The following is a 19,581-nucleotide window of genomic DNA, read 5'->3' as shown; positions in this document are numbered from 1 at the left end:
ATACTAAATATACTGTTGTAAGTTGTTCAGCATGCACCAAGAAGAAACTTTAAATGTGACCTCTGAATTCCATGTTTCATAGGCCTAGATTATGGTGATGTTTCATCTGTCTGGACTTGCAGATTCAGTTTCCAGTGCAATGAAATACCTTCTACCCCTTCCATTTTATTATTTTTAATACTGTATAAACATACTATTATCATGTAAATGTAACAGCCATCTATGGATGAAGGGTTCAGTGCTCTTTAAATTTGATAGAGCCTATGTTTTTCTGCTATGATTACATTACCTCATTACACTTTCTCTTTGTTTTCCAAAAATCAAATACTTTGCACCCATGTCAGCTGTTGATATTTTCTAAAATCAGGTGAGAACGGTGTTTTATGTTCCAAGACAGCAAGCTGCATGATGGCATTTTGGGGGGTGTAAATGTGCTACTTAATAATTTGTTTTATATAAGGAACCATCATTGTTCTTCCAAATCAGTTCACAACCATTGGAACACCAAAGTAAATGAAATGTTTTTTTCATAGGCAGTACATTAATGCATATAAATCATCTCATTTGATAGCATTTTGATGATTTATCCTTAAATCTATTTTTTTTTATCTACATGTCGAAACCTGAGACAGTTGGTTTGTTTTCTCAATACATGGCGAGAAGGCAAAGAGCAACTTAACAAGACTTAGCCCAAAAATGAGCACAAATGTGTAAGATAAAATAAATAAAATACAATAAAATAAAATATAGTTATAAGGAACTTACCTGAAAATATGCACACAAAAAGAGTAAAAAAACAAACGCAAACAAGAAAATTACCCCAAAAGGTGCTAAAAAAATATTTATTTTATATATTTTGTTAAAAGAAAATCTGTAACACAATTTTAATAACGGAATTCAGTAATTGTAGTTTTGAGGACATTTTTCACTATTCTTTTGGATAATCTTTTTAATAAGCCTTCCCTCTTTCTTGAAACAATTTTTTTGGGACATTTCTCAACAAGTTGGTCATAGCTTTTTTTCCCCCATGTCACCGAAAGAAATTATACCAATTTGCTGTGAAGTGAGTTAACAAAAACGGAAGGCTTCAAAGAAGTGCTGTGCTTATTTACTGTGAAGGTAAGTGGAAGTGAAAGTGCTCTGATACAGCTACAGTAACTGTGGCCAGCTTGATGCAGCTGCTGCGCTGCTCAACAATTATAGAGCCGAGGTAATTTCCCCTGGTCTTAGTCTGACAGGCATTGCATCTTTCCACGCTGTGTACGCTTGCAAAAAACTCTACCCATCAAATCCTTTAGATTCTGGATCACTGAGGCTAGTCTGCCTCATGGTAAGATTAGGTAACTTTGAGCTGCTGAAGAACTGACTGTGTACGTTAGAGAAATACCTCCTGACAGGTTAAAATCAGGGCATATATAAAGTCATATTTCCACCGAGCCCTCTGCAGCCACACCCTTCCTGCTTTGATGACATTGCAAAATACAACTGCTGGCATAAAGTGCTGTTATTACAGACATCCTGCAGTGTGTGGCAGCTGACTTACAGGCTCCATCTTCAGCTCTGACATGTTCAAGGGAGAGGACTTTGGGTGGTTTATTTATGTCATTTTGATAATCTGAGGGGGTGTTTAGAATTTGCTTGTTTGTTTTCTCTTCTCAGTAAGTGTTTCTGACATACAGTCTATGTGGGGAATACTTGCTCTGTTGTTTGGTGCGGCAGCACATGATGTGTGGTAATAGCTCTGTATGTAACCAAATTTGATTTAAGTCTCGGCATTCATCATGAAGTTTTTACAAGCCATCAGAGCATCCACAGTCAGTGGAGGAGTTGTGTGTCTTTAACCTTTGTTGCGCATTATGATGCCAGTTTGTAACAAAATGACATGTTTGGGTACACAGTACCATAATGGTAATACATGGAAGAAGAGGATAATTGTTTAAAATTTTAATTAAATTTTACTCCATACTCATAGAAAATAACTCAGTCATCAGTTTGTTTGTCTGATCGCTACCCTCAGGCAACAGTGTATCACAGTGGAACCGCCCATAGGAATGAATGTGTTAATGAGTGTAAGCATATTTCAGCAAACTGTACATAAAGAATTGATCAAACTATAATAACAAACAAATAATAACTAACAAACTATAATAACCTTCAAAACAAGATAGTGAGTTATATTTTATTTCATGGTGGGATTCCATAATGGTACGATGTTGCTTCAAGGCAACATTTACATTTTTAGCAATTTTCTATTAATTATCAATATGTACATTACACAATTTAAAATTAAACTCATCTATTATTATAAATACAAAAAAACATTTTCACCATTTTCATGGAGAGCTGATGGAGCTGAACCATGCTAGACCTCGAAAGCAGGAATCAGTATAGACTCCAGGAAGTCATAATACAATATAAACTGTGCTATTGGTTTCTTTAGGGCCCTAGGTCATTTTTAAAGTATTGCAACATAATTTAGAATATATTGTGTTAGTGTAAACAGCAAAAAATAAAGGGGTTAAACTGCGCTTCAGAAAAAGAAAAAAAAAACAAACAGGCTTTGTATTTTTTAGATACTAAATTAGAATAAAGCACATCTGAGTATAAAAACATTTTACTACAAAATTAGTACATTTGGTGGTTGGATCCTCCTCATAACCAAAAGTAGTGAAAATTTAGGCTTCTCCAACAGGGACAGCATCTGCCTTATCACATTAATCTTCGTCAGAGTGTCACCAAAATCACACAGGAGGTTCACAGACAGTCATAACATATGATAAATTAAAGGTCTCAACAATACCCTTGTCCATCTTTGAAATGCATCCACTTAAACATTTGAGTTATAGACAGAAATTGAATAGGGAATAATAAAATCAAAAGGTATGCATATATACACGCATATCTGTCATTATAAAAGTAAACACATCATGATAATAGTCTATGTACCAAAGACTATTATCATAAAAGTAGGTTCTTTGACTATTCACCACAACACTCTGACGTCACCAGCCCCTAACAAGTAATAGTCAGCTATTCAAACTGACACATACAATGAGGCCCCACTGTCAATGTGTGAAAATGACACAAAACCTAGATTAAGCCAAAAATTATATATATAAAATATATGATAAACATTTATGTACATTATTGATATACACTGTGGTCCCCGAATGTTTGCGTATGCTTTGCAAATACTTTATATAGCCTACCTATTGTTTTTACATTTCAATCAGTGATATCAAAATTAAATTTAGTCTTGTATTTATTAACCCTAAGATTTACCTAGTTTCTCCATAGGACACATTAAATAAAGAGATATTCTTCACATCTACTCTTCTTCTCACAAACTGACCCCAGATAATCTTAGATGATATGAAGAGACAACAAGATAAAGTACTTTTGTGTTGTTGATCAGAGTCCACAGACTCAGACAACAGTGAAGGGCTGCTCCCCTCAGGTGCTGCTGCACCTTTGTTACAAAGCATCAATGGCCTTTTATCGCCCTTAGTCATGATGATCCTATGTTATCCAGGCATCAAAAATATTCATGAAAATCTGAATAATTTCTGATTCATGAGAAGCTTTTTAAAGCTGCGACCATGAGCCATGGTATGAGTCATGTTGTTTTTTCTGTCTGTTTGTCTCAAATTTGAAGGGGACAATAACTGATTGTGGCACCAGGCATCAATAGTGGACACCATTGTCTTTCGTGTGCTGCACCTTCACACAAACCTGCAAAAGCGATGGCGGTGGTTAAAACAAGGCGATAGCATCTGGACTAAAGAAATGAATCATTTTTGACAAGTTCTATTATACACAAAAGATTTGTTTTTATATTTACAACAATAACAAAATATGGTGAAGAGTTAAAACTGGTAACTCCATTCTAGTGTCATGCCAAGCATTGATCATCCATCAAAAACTGATGTGTGGGAGTGTGCACAGCCTGTTTTGCCAACTTTGGTTATGTCTACAGCTGCTTTTTTCTGGACCAATCAGACAAACATGCACTGTAATGTAACTAAATAATCACAGCTGACCCTTTGCTAAACCCCACCCTTTTGTAATGGTCTGTCAAGCTGTCAGAGTACAGTAACTTTCACTATGCAAGTTTCCATTGAACCTAAATTTGTGCAAATTGAAATTGTAAATATAAAATACAACTAGTGAAAACACTTCAGTTTTTTAAAAAAAACCTTCCTGTTTATTGCAAAAAAGTTTTTGAGGTGGTATATCAGGCAATACAAACTAGGCGTATTTGCCAAAACTGTAATGGAAACACTTATTGTTTCTATAGGTCATATGATGTACAACAAAGAGTGTCAGCAGGAACTGGCTGATGCATCGCATAACTCTTCAAAAGTTGAGCAGATCACCTGGAAGGTTTGAATCCACAATTCCTCTGTGAAATTATGGACTATCACCTCCCAGAAATCCCTCATATGTGGCCACTTCCACGTATAAGGGGCTCATCTTTCCATTATGGCTCCATAACATGCCTATGTGGCCTTGGATTGAAAATAATGACAGCTAGTGTGGTGGCTGCAATAGAAATAAAGCTGCTAATGTTTTGAACATCCATCACCATGCTTCTTGGAATCAGAGGAGAAGTTGCAGAACATCAAGTTTTGCAAAAATCTGGAACGGAAACCAGCCTACTGATCTCGTCCGATTCCCTGAATGTTGTTATCTCATAGAATATCCAGACAACTTTTTGCACTCCATCTGATAGTTTGCTCGCTCACATGCAGGATACAAGGACAGTATTAAAGTATTGTAACTCCAATGTTTTCTACGTCACAATTTTGACCACACTAGGTCTGTGTCTGATATTGTCATAGTGTCTGTTTCAGAGAGTTTCTTAAGCTAGTTGCAGCTGCAATGATGCATGGATTCATCTTCAGTGAGGAGGCTGGGTTTTAGCCTTTCACAGAAACGAGGTAGGGAAGGAATTGTTATTAGCTAATTTGCCATTGTTAAGTCCTGGCCAGCAAGGAGGAAACATGACAAAGAATGCAGCCATTAAGCACCACTTACCCCTCACTGCCCTCATTACGTTCCTGGACACATTACACAGCATGCGAATTAGAGACACAGCTTCAGAGGCTTTTCAGGCCTGGATCCACCATGCCAGGCAATACTTCTCTGCTGCTTGGCCAAAGAGAACATAACCTGTGATGTTTTGTTTTCTCTGTATACAATATATTTTTCTATTATGTGCTTTGTATGTTAAACATTATACACACCCTGTTTTATGTTTGATGGGACAAACAATATTTGGGGAACAAACATTTTTGTTCATGCTGTCTCAAACAAACCTGATTAAGTCACTTAAATTATTAAAACAGCAGTGAGCAGCACCCTCTGCATTTTGTTGCCGCTGCACTTGTAAAGCGGCTTTATAGTTCTTTGATCACTCACGCAGGGTGGCCAAAGCTACTGTATGAAAGGCTACCTGCATCTACATTTGGTCCACCTGTAAATCCTGCCGTGAGAACACAAACTAACTACTTCAGAGACTGCACCGCTTCAGAGAATCTGGTCTGCTGTTGCCCAGTAAACACCCGGCGACTGCAGACCTCATTTCACTGCATATGTGCTGTGCCCCAATTGTCTGATGTAACTTGAGACCGTGACATCTCCTGCTTCCATCCTTGTTAGAGAACACTGGGATGTAGAAACATAAGGCAATACTATAATATTCTGGGGCCACTGCTGTAACAAATTCAAGTTTGACCATTGCAGCTGGACATTTTAATTGACTTAGGCCCGTTTCACACAGTAAGCATCAGCAGTGTGTGACTTCAGCCTCGCCAAACTGCAGCATTCGTTTCATGCTTGTGGTATTCATACAGTGTCGCTGCCTGCACTTTACTATTTCCATATTTATAAGCAAAAAATTCCACTCATTTATGAAGTCATGCAAGCCCCTGCATTGCCGACAACACAGTCCCGTAAATGTTCCAAAATAAAATGCCTTGTATCAGCAACTGGTGGGATTCTGTCCACAGAGATGTTGTCAGAGGACTTTTGTTTTGAAAGGGAAGCAGGGAAGTTGGCGTAAAACAGACGTCTTTGTATTTCCTCATGTCTGTGACGGGGAAACTTTTAAACTGCAATAAAAAGTGGTATAGAGTCAATATAATCATCAAAGCACCATCTTCACTTTTTGCTTCTGCTGATAAACGCGCGTGGTATGTGTCAAAAATTGGCAAGCCACTGTTTCTCTAGATGTGCTGCAGCTTGACAGTGGTTACTTCTCTGTATGTATCTCTTACTTATTCAGTCTCTCTTTCAACTCAGTGCAGTACAGTAATCTCTGGCAGCACATTATTGCATCTCGCTGGTTGAATTGAAATTAGCGTGTTCACCTGGGTGTTGTGTTCCCATCAATGCCAATCAGAGCCATTTGAGTCATTTGACCTGGTTATGAATGCTGATAGTACACTTTCCCATTGCATTAAAAAGACAGTTGTTAGCAGGTGTTGGTGGGTGTTTATGCAGTGGGACTGAGGCTTCGGTGTTAACATCATATTGGCTAACATCAATGAAGAGTTGAAACAAGTTTATACACTATATATATGTATACACACAAACACACACACACACACACATATACACATACACAGATAGATAGATACTGTCAGAAAGTGAATTTCTTCAAAGTCAATTCAATTCAATATACTTTATTGGCATTGATGTTAAACAAAGCTTAACAATAAAAATTCATTTATAATGTAGGACACAAATTTAACAAGTACTTCACTTGTCATTACATCTAATTACATCAAATCTTACTGTCTTAAATGGAGTTGATCAGTGATGAATAAAATTACATAAAATCAATTACAATGATAGACTAAATTATCAGATGTTACTGAAGTTACTACTAATAAAATATAATCTGAATAGTTCAACTTTTTTTAATATGATGGCAGTGTTAGATACTGTGCAGCTGAATATATAAATTTTGACTGTTCTGCTAAACCTGGTTTTATCACTTCATCACATGTTGTCAATGCAACTACCCTAGGAAGCCTCATCAGGCCATTTTCACAAACTAAAATAGCCTGATGAGGCTTTTCCAACAAAAAAATGAATGCACCCAAATTTGTTCAAATCCCATATCCTACATCTTTTAAAAGGCTGAACAATTAGCAAACAAGGAAGCAGTTCCAAGTGGTCTTGTAAGGAGGCAGGTTGGGATGGTGGATGGGTCACAAAACACCAGACTTATCCCCAGGACTTTTCCCTGGAGACACATGTTTGGAACCAAGTGAACTTTGAGTCATTTTAAGGTGTGTCCTCACCATGTTTCTTTTCCTAAACCTTATCATGGTGACTATTGTTTAAACCTAACTCCTGTAACTGTCTGTTAATAACCTTACTCAAGGACGTAACTCATTCATTTGGATTACTGTAATTCCCTATTATTTGGTTGCCCAAACAAATCTCTTAGGTCTCTCCAACTGGTGCAGAACGCTGCTGCTCGTGTTTTAACGGGAAGCAAGAAAAGGGATCATATTTCTCCTGTTTTAGCTTCTCTGCACTGGCTCCCTGTGAAATCCAGGATTGAATTTAAAATCCTCCTCCTTACTTACAAAGCTCTAAATGGTCAGGCTCCATCCTATCTTGTCACAGCTCATAGTTCCCTACCAACCCTCAAGATCACTGCGCTCTGAAAACGCAGGGTTACTTGTGGTTCCCAAAATTTCCAAAATTAGGTTAGGAACCAGAGCCTTCAGCTACCATGCTCCTCTCCTATGGAACCATCTTCCATTTTCGGTCAGGGAGGCAGACACCGTTTCAACTTTTAAGGGTAGACTTAAGACCTTCCTCTTTGATAAAGCTTATAATTAGGGCTGGCTCAGGCTGCCTGGACCAGCCCATAGTTAGGCTGACATAGGTTTAACCTGCCGGGGGACTTCCTCTGATACGCTGAGCTCCTTTCCTTCTCTCAATGCCGCCATCAGAAATCATGCATGTCTGTTTACTGCATTGCCATGTGCAAGCTTAGCTTAGCTCTGTGATAGCCATGTGGTACTCTCACTGCCTGGGGCTCGCGATTACAGAGCCTGGGTCTGTTGAACTGCACTACGCTAATCCTGTTGCCTCTCGGGAGCATTCCTGCTCCCTTGTTTCCTAGTTTCCCTGGATCCTGGCCGTAACCTTGACTGTGCCTGACCGTGGTGATAGCTGTGCTGATGCCGCGACCCTGCCTTTGGTTGTGCTCGTGCTGTGGCTGTACTGATTCTGTGCCCCCCGCTCGCCCTGATCGTGGTCTGGTCCTGGTTGCGCCGATGCTGTGATCTTGCCTTTGGACAACTCCCTTTCACATATGCATGAGACTGTTATCATCTCTATCAACATCATCATAGAGAGCAATTACTAATTTCACACCTACCATTATTGTAATATGACATGCATCTGTTTCTATTATTGCCCTCTGAGGCAAACCATGTTTTGTGATAATGGGCTATATAAATAAAACTGACTTGACTTGACTTCATGGACTGATGTGATTGCATTTTTGTAGGATATCACGCAAACTGTTGTATGACAATATGTTGGCTTTATACAGCAGGCAGAAGAAGAGAAAGAGGACCTCAGTCTCTATTTGTGCGAATGTACAGTGTTAACACATTAGTTTTTCTCAGAGCTTCCATTCCTTATGACAACAACCTGTTTCAGTCTCTAGCTTCTGGTCTCTGAATCTGTATATTGTTAATTTGCTTCTCTGTTCACGGTTTTTCATACTAACAAGGTATTTTGCTAAAATGTATCCTCTATTCAATCAATGATAACATTCCAATTTGGTGTCAATATCCAATGTAACTGATTTGTTTTCCTTGTTAATTGTTTTCAGATTTGAAAACATCAACGTTTCCTTGGTGCAATGTAGTCGATGGACACTGGCTCATTTACGGCTGGTTGAGTGAAAATACCAGGGCTGGCACTTTGAAACCCTTGATGAGGGACTGGACAAAGGCTGGACAAAGGCTGGATCACGGCAGTTTTGAAGTGCTGCTGCCAAGGATTGAATGTTGACGGGTGTTGAAAGGTGCTCACTTAGATTTTGAGAAGTGGGTTTGTGAGGGCACATCGGGCGTGCATGACCTCCTTCCCACAGGGAACAGATGTAGAGGAAGTGGCAGCGGCATAATGCAACTGGTGTTGTTATGTTGTTACATATATGATGACCTCCTTAACCCAAGATGGGCCTGCCTTTTTTCTATGCTGTTGGTTTTGGGGCAGATGAGTAATGGGACTGGTGATGCTGGTGCTGGAAGTATAGGTGCTATAAGGGCCACTCGTGATATCTCATTCCAATTCCATCTTTTGATTCTTTGTAGACTATATGTTTTTAATCATTCAAGTAGGGGTAACTGTGCGCAATTTCTAATGATCTCTTTTTTAGGGCATTCATAGTGTTTCACCTTGTTATACAAATGAAAAGTGCCCAATAAGACAACCTGATCATCTTAAGTATACTGATGCATTATTAGTTATCAGTTATCTCACATTCTTATCTCTGAGTTCTCCTTCTATTTATACTTTCTACACAGTTTTAGACACTTTTCCACTCAACCCCCACCCCCACAGCTGAAGCCTAAAACTTTTCTGTTATTACCTGCAGATTAAAAGTTGGATCATTATTTTGGAACCACAAACAACTGGAGGTGCGTCCAGGTATACTGTGTATTGGTTAGATTCTGTGAATTAGACTTATGAACTACATTTATATAAAAGTACAATCACTGCTATTTAAATGTACTACTAACAAGCAAAAATATTAATCAAATTTCAGAGGCAATTTCGGGCCATCGTGTAACCTGGTGATTCCTGGTCTTGAACGTTTTGGGATGTGAGGGCTGGACTGTGGGGCAGACAGTGTGTCTCTGTATATGTGGGGGTGATACTGACAAGTTGGCTTCGATAGAGATGAGCTTGCCGTTGGCACAGCCCCATCCGGCTCAGCAACATCAGTATGTCTCGGTGAAATGCCTTTGTCAGGAGAGCATAAAAGAATGGGTGTGCACAGGAGTTGAGAGGATAGAAAAGCACCAGCAGCACCTGTGAAGAAAAAACATAGATCAGCCTTCATTTCAAACTGAACAAGAATTAGAGTAAAGTTGGCCTATACTATGTAGGATTTCTTTTAAAAAACAAAAAACCCCCCAATATATAGACTCTTAAATTAATCCCTCTCAATCAACCCTTCTGACCCACTCTCAGAGTGTGATGGTGCATTTTTCTGCTTCTGAACAGTGAGATCAATAGGTCAAAGTTTACAATAAACCTTACAGCTATCTGAAATTAGTTATTTGCAGAGTCAAAGTGTTCAACACCATAAATAGAGAAATAGAGAAACTCTGCTGGGGAAATAGTTTATAAATATAAATAAAGTTTTTAAGTGTGTAGAAATTATTTTGTATTTGTAAAAAAATTGTATCTAAATGAAATTTTTATACAGCCGGTCACCTTGATCTTGATCTTGAGTGAATCTGAGGTTGGGTTTTGCTTTTGTTGTTTTATAGACAATCTTGAATAGCATATGATTAAAACTCAAGAGAAAGTCAAACCTTGGAATCAGTGATGGTCATCAATGGTTGGTGGAGAGCCGCAGTCAAGCCATAGAAGCATATCGGAGCCAGGCACAGAAAGTTAGTGAATATGAGAACACCCATGCGTTTGGCCATACTGGTATCACATCTGCTCGACTGGTGCTGAGGATTGTGCACCATACAGTAAATGTGGAGGTAACATAAACATACCACTATAAAAGCAATGACATTAATCATCAGCACAGAGACCACATAGGTCCGAGAAGCAATTGTCTCTGTGTATATCGGTAAGCAGATGCTCACTTTCTGGTAACTGCTCACACCAACCACTGGCAGCAGTGCTAGGGTCAGACACAGCATCCAGCCAATCAGCATCAGCACAGCTGCATGGCGTAACCTCATTTTTCTGTCCGGCCTCATTGCATAAAAGATGGCATGCCAGCGCTGAAGGCTGATTAAAGTCAATGTGTACACAGATAGCTCGCTGGCAAACACTGATAATGTCCCTGCTAGACTGCAGGCCTCTCCTGTTTGCCAGGCAATAGCATAGTGATAATAATGGGAGCGTGTGTAAAGGTCGACAGATGCAATGAGCAGTAAGTATATCCCCATACAAAAGTCTGCAAATGCCAGGTGACCCATGAGGAGACGAGTAACGGACAACTTCTGTCGGCTGGTCAGGAGGATGAACATCACCAGGAGGTTGGCTGAAATAGCCAACAGGCTGACCACCCAGACCAACACCCTCAGGAAGCCGTGACTCATCACATCCTCACAGGGGTTCAATGCATCAGGTAGGGGGGTGCACAGGAATCCATGATCATCTGTGTGAAGATCATCACACAGTGCAAAGTCAAAACCTTCATGAAGATGCTCTGTAGGTAACTCCACATACAACATATCCTCAGATTCAGACTGCCGAGTAGGGCAGATGGGGCTGGTGATGTAATGACTGTGCTTTCTGCAGTCGGCAGTTGGGAGACCAAAGCTGTCTTTCAGATTTTGGTAAGTTTTGTGTCCCACAGAGGATTCCTGCAGCTTTCCCAAAGCAGTCTGGGTCAGGTTGCAAATAACTGCTTCAGTGTCCCTTGAACACAGATTGATACATATCATTAATCACACAATGAAATATTCTCAGATGCATGCAAAGGTTACAATATTATATAACAAAGTTCTGCCACACTAGAAAGTCTTCAAAGAATTAAAAAGGACCCAACTGGGAGAACAAGGTAAAAATGCACTCTGCCAATAACTTGTCAAGTCAATTTCTGTCAGACTAGGCTTGGACTGTATGTCATATTTCACACCTTAATACCTTCTTAAAATTTCATCAGCGTATATGGCATGTTAGTATACATGCATGGTTGGTACCCATGGCATTATGGGTACATACAGGTTTTGGAACAATAAATGCTGCCATCCAGACGTCTTTTTCAGGGACATCCCTGTTTATTCCAGTGAGACAATGAGACACATTCTGCACGTGTTCCAACAGCGTGGCTTCGTAGTAAAAGAGTGAAGCTACCAGACTGACCCTGCTGCAGTCCCGATCTGACTCCCACTGAACATGTGTAAAGCATTACTGAGCACAAAATATGACAAAAGAGACCCCGTACTGAGCAACTAAAGTGGTATATCAAGCAAGAATGGGAAAGAATTTCACTTTCAAAGCTTCAACCATTAGTGTCCTCAGTTGTCAAACACCGACAATTGTTCAGCAAGAAAAATGATGAAACATGCAACGTGGTAAACATACATCTGTCCCAACTTTTTTTTTTAAGATGATGTTTTTGGGGATTTTTCCCTTTATTGATAGGACAGCTGTAGAATGACAGGAAATGTGGGAGAGAGAGGGGAAATGACACTCAGCAAAGGGCCACAGGCTGGAATTGGGAGAGAGAGAGCAAGGGCCTTAGCACAGGGGGCGCACACTCTAGCAGGTGAGCTAGAGGCCGCCCCCTGTCCCAACTTTTTTGGAATATGTTACAGGCAGTTCAAAATGAGTGTATATTTACAAAAAGTTTATGAGGACATAATATCTTGTCTTTGTATTGTATTTAACTTAATATAAATCCAAAAGCATTTACATATAATTGCATTCTGTTTTTATTTCTGTTTTTTTTTTTTTTTAGAGGTTGTACATGAGGCATTTTCTTTGAAAGCTCAAAAACCTCAGTTTGAATGGTTGCCTGGAGATGCTGCTGGCACTATTTTCTGACTCATGTTTACATGCAGTCATTTGGGAAAAGACTGAGGACCGAAACTTGTTAATAAAGTGAAGTGTGAACAACAGTCCACAGGACTTTTCCCCCAAATAACATGTATATATACAAACTCATTGCAATTAATGCTGAATGCTAGTGAGTACTCCAGTACTGGCCCCGAGGTTAGTTTGGTATGTTAAGGACAAACACTTGACAAAAAGAAACCACATTGGGAAAATATTTCCCACCCACACTTCAAATTCTCTTACTTACCCTCTCCATCTTTTCAACTTTTTGAAACCACAACATTGGCTAGGGAAGGTCAACTCAGCGCTCTGTAAATGGAGAAAGACTCTAAGAGGGGGCAAAACTTTTAGCGCCCAAGTGTTTTTAGCTTGGAGCTTTTCAATGTTCTCCATACCTATTGAAGGCAAACAGCTAATTTTGGTCTCTGAAAGGTCTCTGCGCACAAAAAAAAGAAGAGCACAGATTATTCACTTGGACACAAAGCTGAGGCCTTTCCTGCAGCCAACCTCAGTATGTTGTATAATAAAGACATTATGTGACGGAGGAATATTTTGCAATGTAAGACAACACAAGTTAGTTTTTTACAATTTTCCCAAAAAGTAATTCTTCTACCAAAGTCTGTTCTTTCACTCACAAGTGCGTTGGGCCGTGAATTACTCCATAAAATGCAAATTCATCTACTCGTTTCAAATCCACATTCCTATGAAGATACCTGAAAAACAATGAGGAGATTAGTTAAGTACAATTGTCAAAATGTACCTTTTTTGTACCATTTACAAAGTCTTACATAACTTCATTAAGTTTTCAAAATTTGGTTTAACATCATGGTAATTTCACCTGCCAGCCAGGTTGTTAAAGCTCAAACACATGGTACACATGGACTGTACTCGTAAAGAACTGTTCCAGTCTTTTTGACCACTCAAAGTGCTTTCACACCACATGTCACATTCACCCATTCACACACATATTCGCGGTTGAGGCTACTGTACAAGTTGCCACCTGCTACTCGGTAACCATTCACACACACTCACACTGCGATAAGGCAGCATCAGGAACAGTTTGGGGTTTATCTTGCCTAAGGATACCTCAACATGTTGACTGTGGGACCCGTTGATCGAACCACTGACCTTCTGATTAGTGGATGACCTGCTCTACCTCTAAGCCATGGCAGGCACATATCAAGCGAGAGACTAAATACTTAAGTTGTAAAGATGTATGTAATTCAAATATTAGTTCCATCCTGTGTGTTACTTTCATTTTTGCTTAGCTGCAATAATTTAAAATGGCATACACTTCTTCCAGTCTGCTCCCATTGAAGGCATAGCGCTGGATCTCTTTCACACCATTGCTGTTCAGCAGGCTAAAAATAAATAAATAAAAAAAAAATCCTGTCAGCTCTATTTGAGCAATATGTCAAAAAATACAAAGAAATAAATCACACAGCGTCACAGTACAAAAGAGACTTTTTTCCAGAGAATGGTGTGTCCCATCTGTAATGAATAATTTCCTCATGTTAATGAAGTGTTTAAAATAGGAACATGACAGGCAGACAGAAGGGAAAGAGTAATTTAAAAGTAAGTTAAAGTTAAAGTAATTTTAGGATTTAATTTTAAGATTTAATTATTGAAGATGTAGTAAGCAAAATGAAATATAAATTGGAATTTAGTGTTGTTTTCATGTTTGTTCTTTTTTTTATAATGCATCTTTTGAATGCAAATCTAAATAATTAACTTAAAATATTTTTTTAAAATGTATCAGTCCTCTACAGGACCCTGGAGTAAAATTCCCTGGGCGGTGGGGGGTGGGTGGGCAGTGTGACACTTTGTTTATCACTGCACATTTTCTGGTCACTTTTGAGCCATGGTAGCTAGTAGTTTGTTAGTTATCATTCTGTGGTTAACACAAGTTAAGAACCAGGGCGATGCTAACTTCTGCATTGGCCTACAGAAAACCGTCATCTCTTGAGCCTCTATTTGTTGAATTCAAATGTTAGCCTGCAAGCAGATTTAGCTCTAACTTTTTCCAACATTATGTATTATTTCATACTTATTATTTGCAAACTTTTACATCACCTTTCGGACTGTACCTTCACTTAACGTCTATGCTGTTACCCTGTCTGGCTATAGCAAAAGATTGATTTTACACAGTTATGCCTTGAGATTTCAACATTGGTTTCATGAAAAAATAATAAAAGCAATCAGATTACGAGAAGTCAAATCATAATGTTGTGAAGCTGTAAGGGAAAATTGGTAAAAAAAAAAAAAACAAAAAAAAAAACACAGTAGCATTGTTATTGGAGTCTGAAAATGAAAAATGAAATCATTGTTAAACTGTCACTCGTACTTACATGGTCAGAGCATTCTCAGATATTCCAGTGAATGAATTAGCAGGTATAACCTGTATGAAAACATTCTCCACTATCTCCCTGCCAGAAAATATTTTACACCAATTAAAAATTCATGAACATTGGCAAACAAGAGACATACCAGCTAGGTATTAATAAACATTACATACAAAATGAAATCTTCTTGGCTGGAATGAATATGCTGTAGCACAGGGAAGGAGGTGAGACCTGTGTTGGTGATCCCACTGTATGGAGACAAGGAACAGTATGGCATCAGAAAATTTAGCAACTATTTATAAAAGTTTTACATCATTTTCTAGTGAAAATATGATATGCTATGATATGTAACGACCAAATGAGAAAATGCAATTTTACTTACAGGTACTTTAAATTAGGAAGATCTTTAAATGCCTCTTGGTCAATGTATGACAGTGTTCGCATTCCAGTTAGTTGTCTATTGGACACACACACACACACACACACACACACACACACACACACACACAGTCTTATAATTTTGACAAAAAACTGACTTACTATTTCATAATTCAAAATCTGCTTCCTTGAAGAAAAAAAAAATGCTCCAAACCAATTACGTAATGTAGTTTGGCAACTACATATCATGTTCTGACCACTTAAATAATGTAAAATGTTAAACTTTGTGTGTTTGGCAGAAAATGTATAAATCCAGGATAATTTGGAACTGAAAATATGATGTGAATGGGAAAAACAATTCAATTGGCATTGAAACATTTAGAAAAAGTTGTACTGAAGATACACAAAGGAACAGTTCCAATGTCTTGTAATGTTTGCTAGAAAGGCTACAATGACCAAGTGTGTTGGGGATGAACTTCCTTCGATTTAAATTCAGAAATCTCTTCTCAAATGGTATTTGAGAAGTCTTTTTGTAAGTGAATGGGAGAAATCTCTGAATCTAGCAATTTGGCATAAAGATTATTGACCGAGCTGAGGGATTGTTCCACTCATGTACAACACCATTGTTTAATATTTAAGTGCTCCAGGGACTGTGAATGCTGTGTGTGGTTTCCTGGACCAGACTTGCACTGAAAATTAGTTGGCAACATTGGAGAGAATGGCTATCTTCTGAATCCACACCCCACTTAACCCCACTATGCTTAAGTGAAGCTAAAATATCCTTGACACGACCGCTTCAATCTTGCACTGGTGACAATATTCAGAGCCGGAGTCTGCGCAGTATACAGTCTATGGCTGACTGTATATAAAGATTTTAGGGTTTCTGAAAATGGTCCTAGGCCCTGGGTAAAGTTCCTGCGGATGAAAGGAGTTTATGTTAAAGGAGCAGTGAGTAGGACTTACGGGGATCTGTTGGCAGAAATAGAATATAATATTCTGAGTTTTTGTTTTAATTAGTGTGTAATCATCTGAAACTAAAAATCTTTGTATTTTCATTACCTTAAAATTAGCCCTTCCTATCTACATATCCACTAAGTCTACCACAGTGCACTGTGGATTCTACACTACCCCAGAATGGACAAACTAAACAATGGCTCTAGGGAAGGCCTTTTGAGCTTTTACATCACCTCAAGGCCACCATAGATTCTCCTACATGCTTAGAAAGAGAAGGGTGAGCGTATTCAATTGGTTGCGATCTGCAGTCTCACTACAAGATGCCATCAATTTGTATACTGTTCTTTTATGATTGTGGCTGGAGTTGTGCACTGCTGTTCAGATTCATGTCATCCTTATAATCTACTGAAGATGTATTAAGTTTTTATGAACGTTCAAAAATGAGGAATTGTCATCATGATACAATGTTCTTGGAGGTGTGATTCCCTACACAGTAATGTAAAGGAGGTCATGACCTAATGTGGAAACAGTTTTATCATATTAGACTTATTTGGTGACATCACAAATTCAACAAGACTTAATATTATTAAATCAAAGGTTACATACATGTGGTTGACTCTGGATAGGTTGTGGAAAGAATGCCTCTCAAGATATCTTATTTTGTCATCATCAGAGATGTATCTGGAAAAAAAACCCACAAAAACAAACAAAATACAACCCAGAGTCTAATAACTGTCTTTACAGTCACTCTGATTAGGCCATGCAGGAACAACTCCTTTAACAAATTTGTCTGGATTTAAGAGAGCTTTGTTGCTTTCACCATTTTTCTTCTTAAATTGTCTTACACATGAACAAAATTCAGTCCAGGCTTGACAAAAAAATGGACATGACTCTCTTCACACTTTGATTTACATTACATTCTCATGTCACTGCATTTGAGGTGAGAAATAGCAAATGCAGTAACAGATTTTGATATATATATATATATATATATATATATATATATATATATATATATATATATATATATATGTGTGTGTGTGTGTATATTTATTTGATCAGAGCTGCCTTGTTTGATGATGATGCTGCAGATGATCTGTCTCATGTACCGTTGTGTGATATAGCAATAGTTTCAGCAAATATTATAAATACTTAAATGCTTTTTTTTTTTTACAATAGCAACTGACTACAGCTTTAAGGTCCTGCATGGCCTTCCACCTCCCTTATTAACTTAGTTTATAATGCAAAAAAAAAAAATGCTTACAACTTCCAAAGGCAACTGTGTTGTACAATACAGACATGGAGCTTGGCAAACTTGGCCAAACAGTCTTCTCAGTGCAAGGCACCCACTGCCATAATAGCTTTCCTATTGAATTCAGAGAGAGCACTATTTATCTAACCTTTATACATAAACTCAAGAGATGGCTTAAAGTAAACCAAATTTGCAATCATGATTAACCCAACATGTTTTCAAAGTCATCATATATTGCTGCTTTGTCAGTGGACTTCCATGTCTACATACTGTGTTCTATGTATCCTGCTGTGTCTGTTGTTCACATTAAAAGGATGTTGTTACCAATACTGGGAACAAAAGCACTTGGTGGGATTATACTACAAAAGCAATGGTTGTGTTTAGGCAACAAATGCACATGGCAACCAACACAGGGACATCAACAAAAGCACATGCTCGGGTTTAGGCAACAAAGGCACGGACGGTTAGGATTAGGCAAAAAAGGAACTTCTGATCTGAACATCACATTCAGATCAGAAGCATCCTTACTAGTTATTATTGTTATTATTAGAAGCAAACATCAGACTCCTGCATGAAAGTCCAGGGTTTGTTGGATCCATTCACCACCCCTCCCATGCACCTTATAGGTGTCCTTCCACTCCCTGTATTGAGTCTTTACCATCAGCATTTCAACCTGACATTGCAGGTCATCCAGATATTTACATGGTAAATGGCAAATGGACTGTACTTGTATAGCGCTTTTCCAGTCTTTTTGACCACTCAGAGCGCTTTCACACTACATGTCAGATTCACCCATTCACATACACATTCACACACTGGTGGCTACTGTACATTGTGCCACCTGCTACTCAGTAACCATTCATACACATACACAATCCGATGACGCAGCATCTGGAGCAATTTGGGGTTCAGTATCATGCCCAAGGATACTTCAACATGGTGACTGAAGGAGTCCAGGATCGAACCACTAAACTTCCGGTTAGGGGACGACCCGCTCTACCTCTGAGCCACAGCCACCCCATACATACATACAATAACAACAAATCACCAGTCCTGTCCAGCTTCATTGTCAGGTTATGCTGTCCAGCAGCGAAGCATGCCGGCATGAAAAGTGGCTTTTGGCAATTGCATTCCAATTTGTTCACGGGTCAAAGGATGTATACTTGTGAAAAAATGTCTGAAAGCAGTGACAGAAAGATGAGGTTGCTCCAGCTTTCAAAGGGTTAAGTGACATTCTATGGTCTTGTAAATTATTCTGGTTTGAAAGAAAAGGGTTAATGTGGAAAAAGAAAGTCTTACATGTGAGAAATGTTGGCCAAGTTGGCAAATGCATCTTGAGGAATAGAAGAAAGTTTTGTCCCCACAAGCCACCTGACACAGAAATAAACAGTATGGAAGTTTTTCAGTCTTTTTACAACAAAATTTCACAAGCTGAGATCAGAGCTGAAATAATGTGGTTACTTACACCTCCTGTGTGCTGGGATGAAAAACAGGCACGACCTCAGGTCCATAACATGACACACTGTAGACATCCCAGTCACACTGGCAATGACCTGGACAATATTCCATAGGGAGAGTGACCTCAACAGCACTGAAAATGAAAAAAAGGAGATTCCAATCAGGCTTCATTGTTAGAGTAGTGACTCGTTGGCAGAGACCTTGGGCTACGCAGTGCAGTGAGGGAGGTTTAAAAGAGGCTGGGCGGTGGAAGTCTAGCAAGATCCCCAACTGGCACTTCTGGTCAAGATCTTCAAAATAAAAACCTTGTTGATAAATCTGTTTCCTTGCATATTACAGATGATATAAGCAATGTGGCATATCACAGCATGTGCCATTTACATTGGCAGGCCACTTGTAAGT

The 19,581-nt window shown here is 38.8% G+C and overlaps 1 pseudogene across 1 annotated transcript; it reads right to left on the bottom strand.

Moving 5' to 3' along the window:
- Nucleotides 1-6,753: 6,753 nt before the first annotated feature.
- LOC121960045 (thyrotropin receptor-like) lies at nt 6,754-19,371 on the bottom strand (annotated as a pseudogene). The gene is made up of 11 exons (XR_015775171.1): nt 19,187-19,371; nt 19,021-19,092; nt 17,076-17,150; nt 15,520-15,594; nt 15,311-15,385; nt 15,144-15,221; nt 14,088-14,156; nt 13,431-13,508; nt 13,043-13,231; nt 10,584-11,652; nt 6,754-10,074 (listed from the first exon to the last, which is right to left on the bottom strand). The product of XR_015775171.1 is annotated as a thyrotropin receptor-like (transcript).
- Between the last annotated feature and the right edge of the window lie 210 nt (nt 19,372-19,581).

This window comes from Plectropomus leopardus, chromosome 20 (assembly GCF_026936395.1).
Source record: "Plectropomus leopardus strain MGB_pleo_1.0 chromosome 20, ASM2693639v1, whole genome shotgun sequence".
NCBI lineage: Eukaryota > Metazoa > Chordata > Actinopteri > Perciformes > Serranidae > Plectropomus > Plectropomus leopardus.
This window is presented reverse-complemented; position numbering and strand designations above follow the sequence as displayed.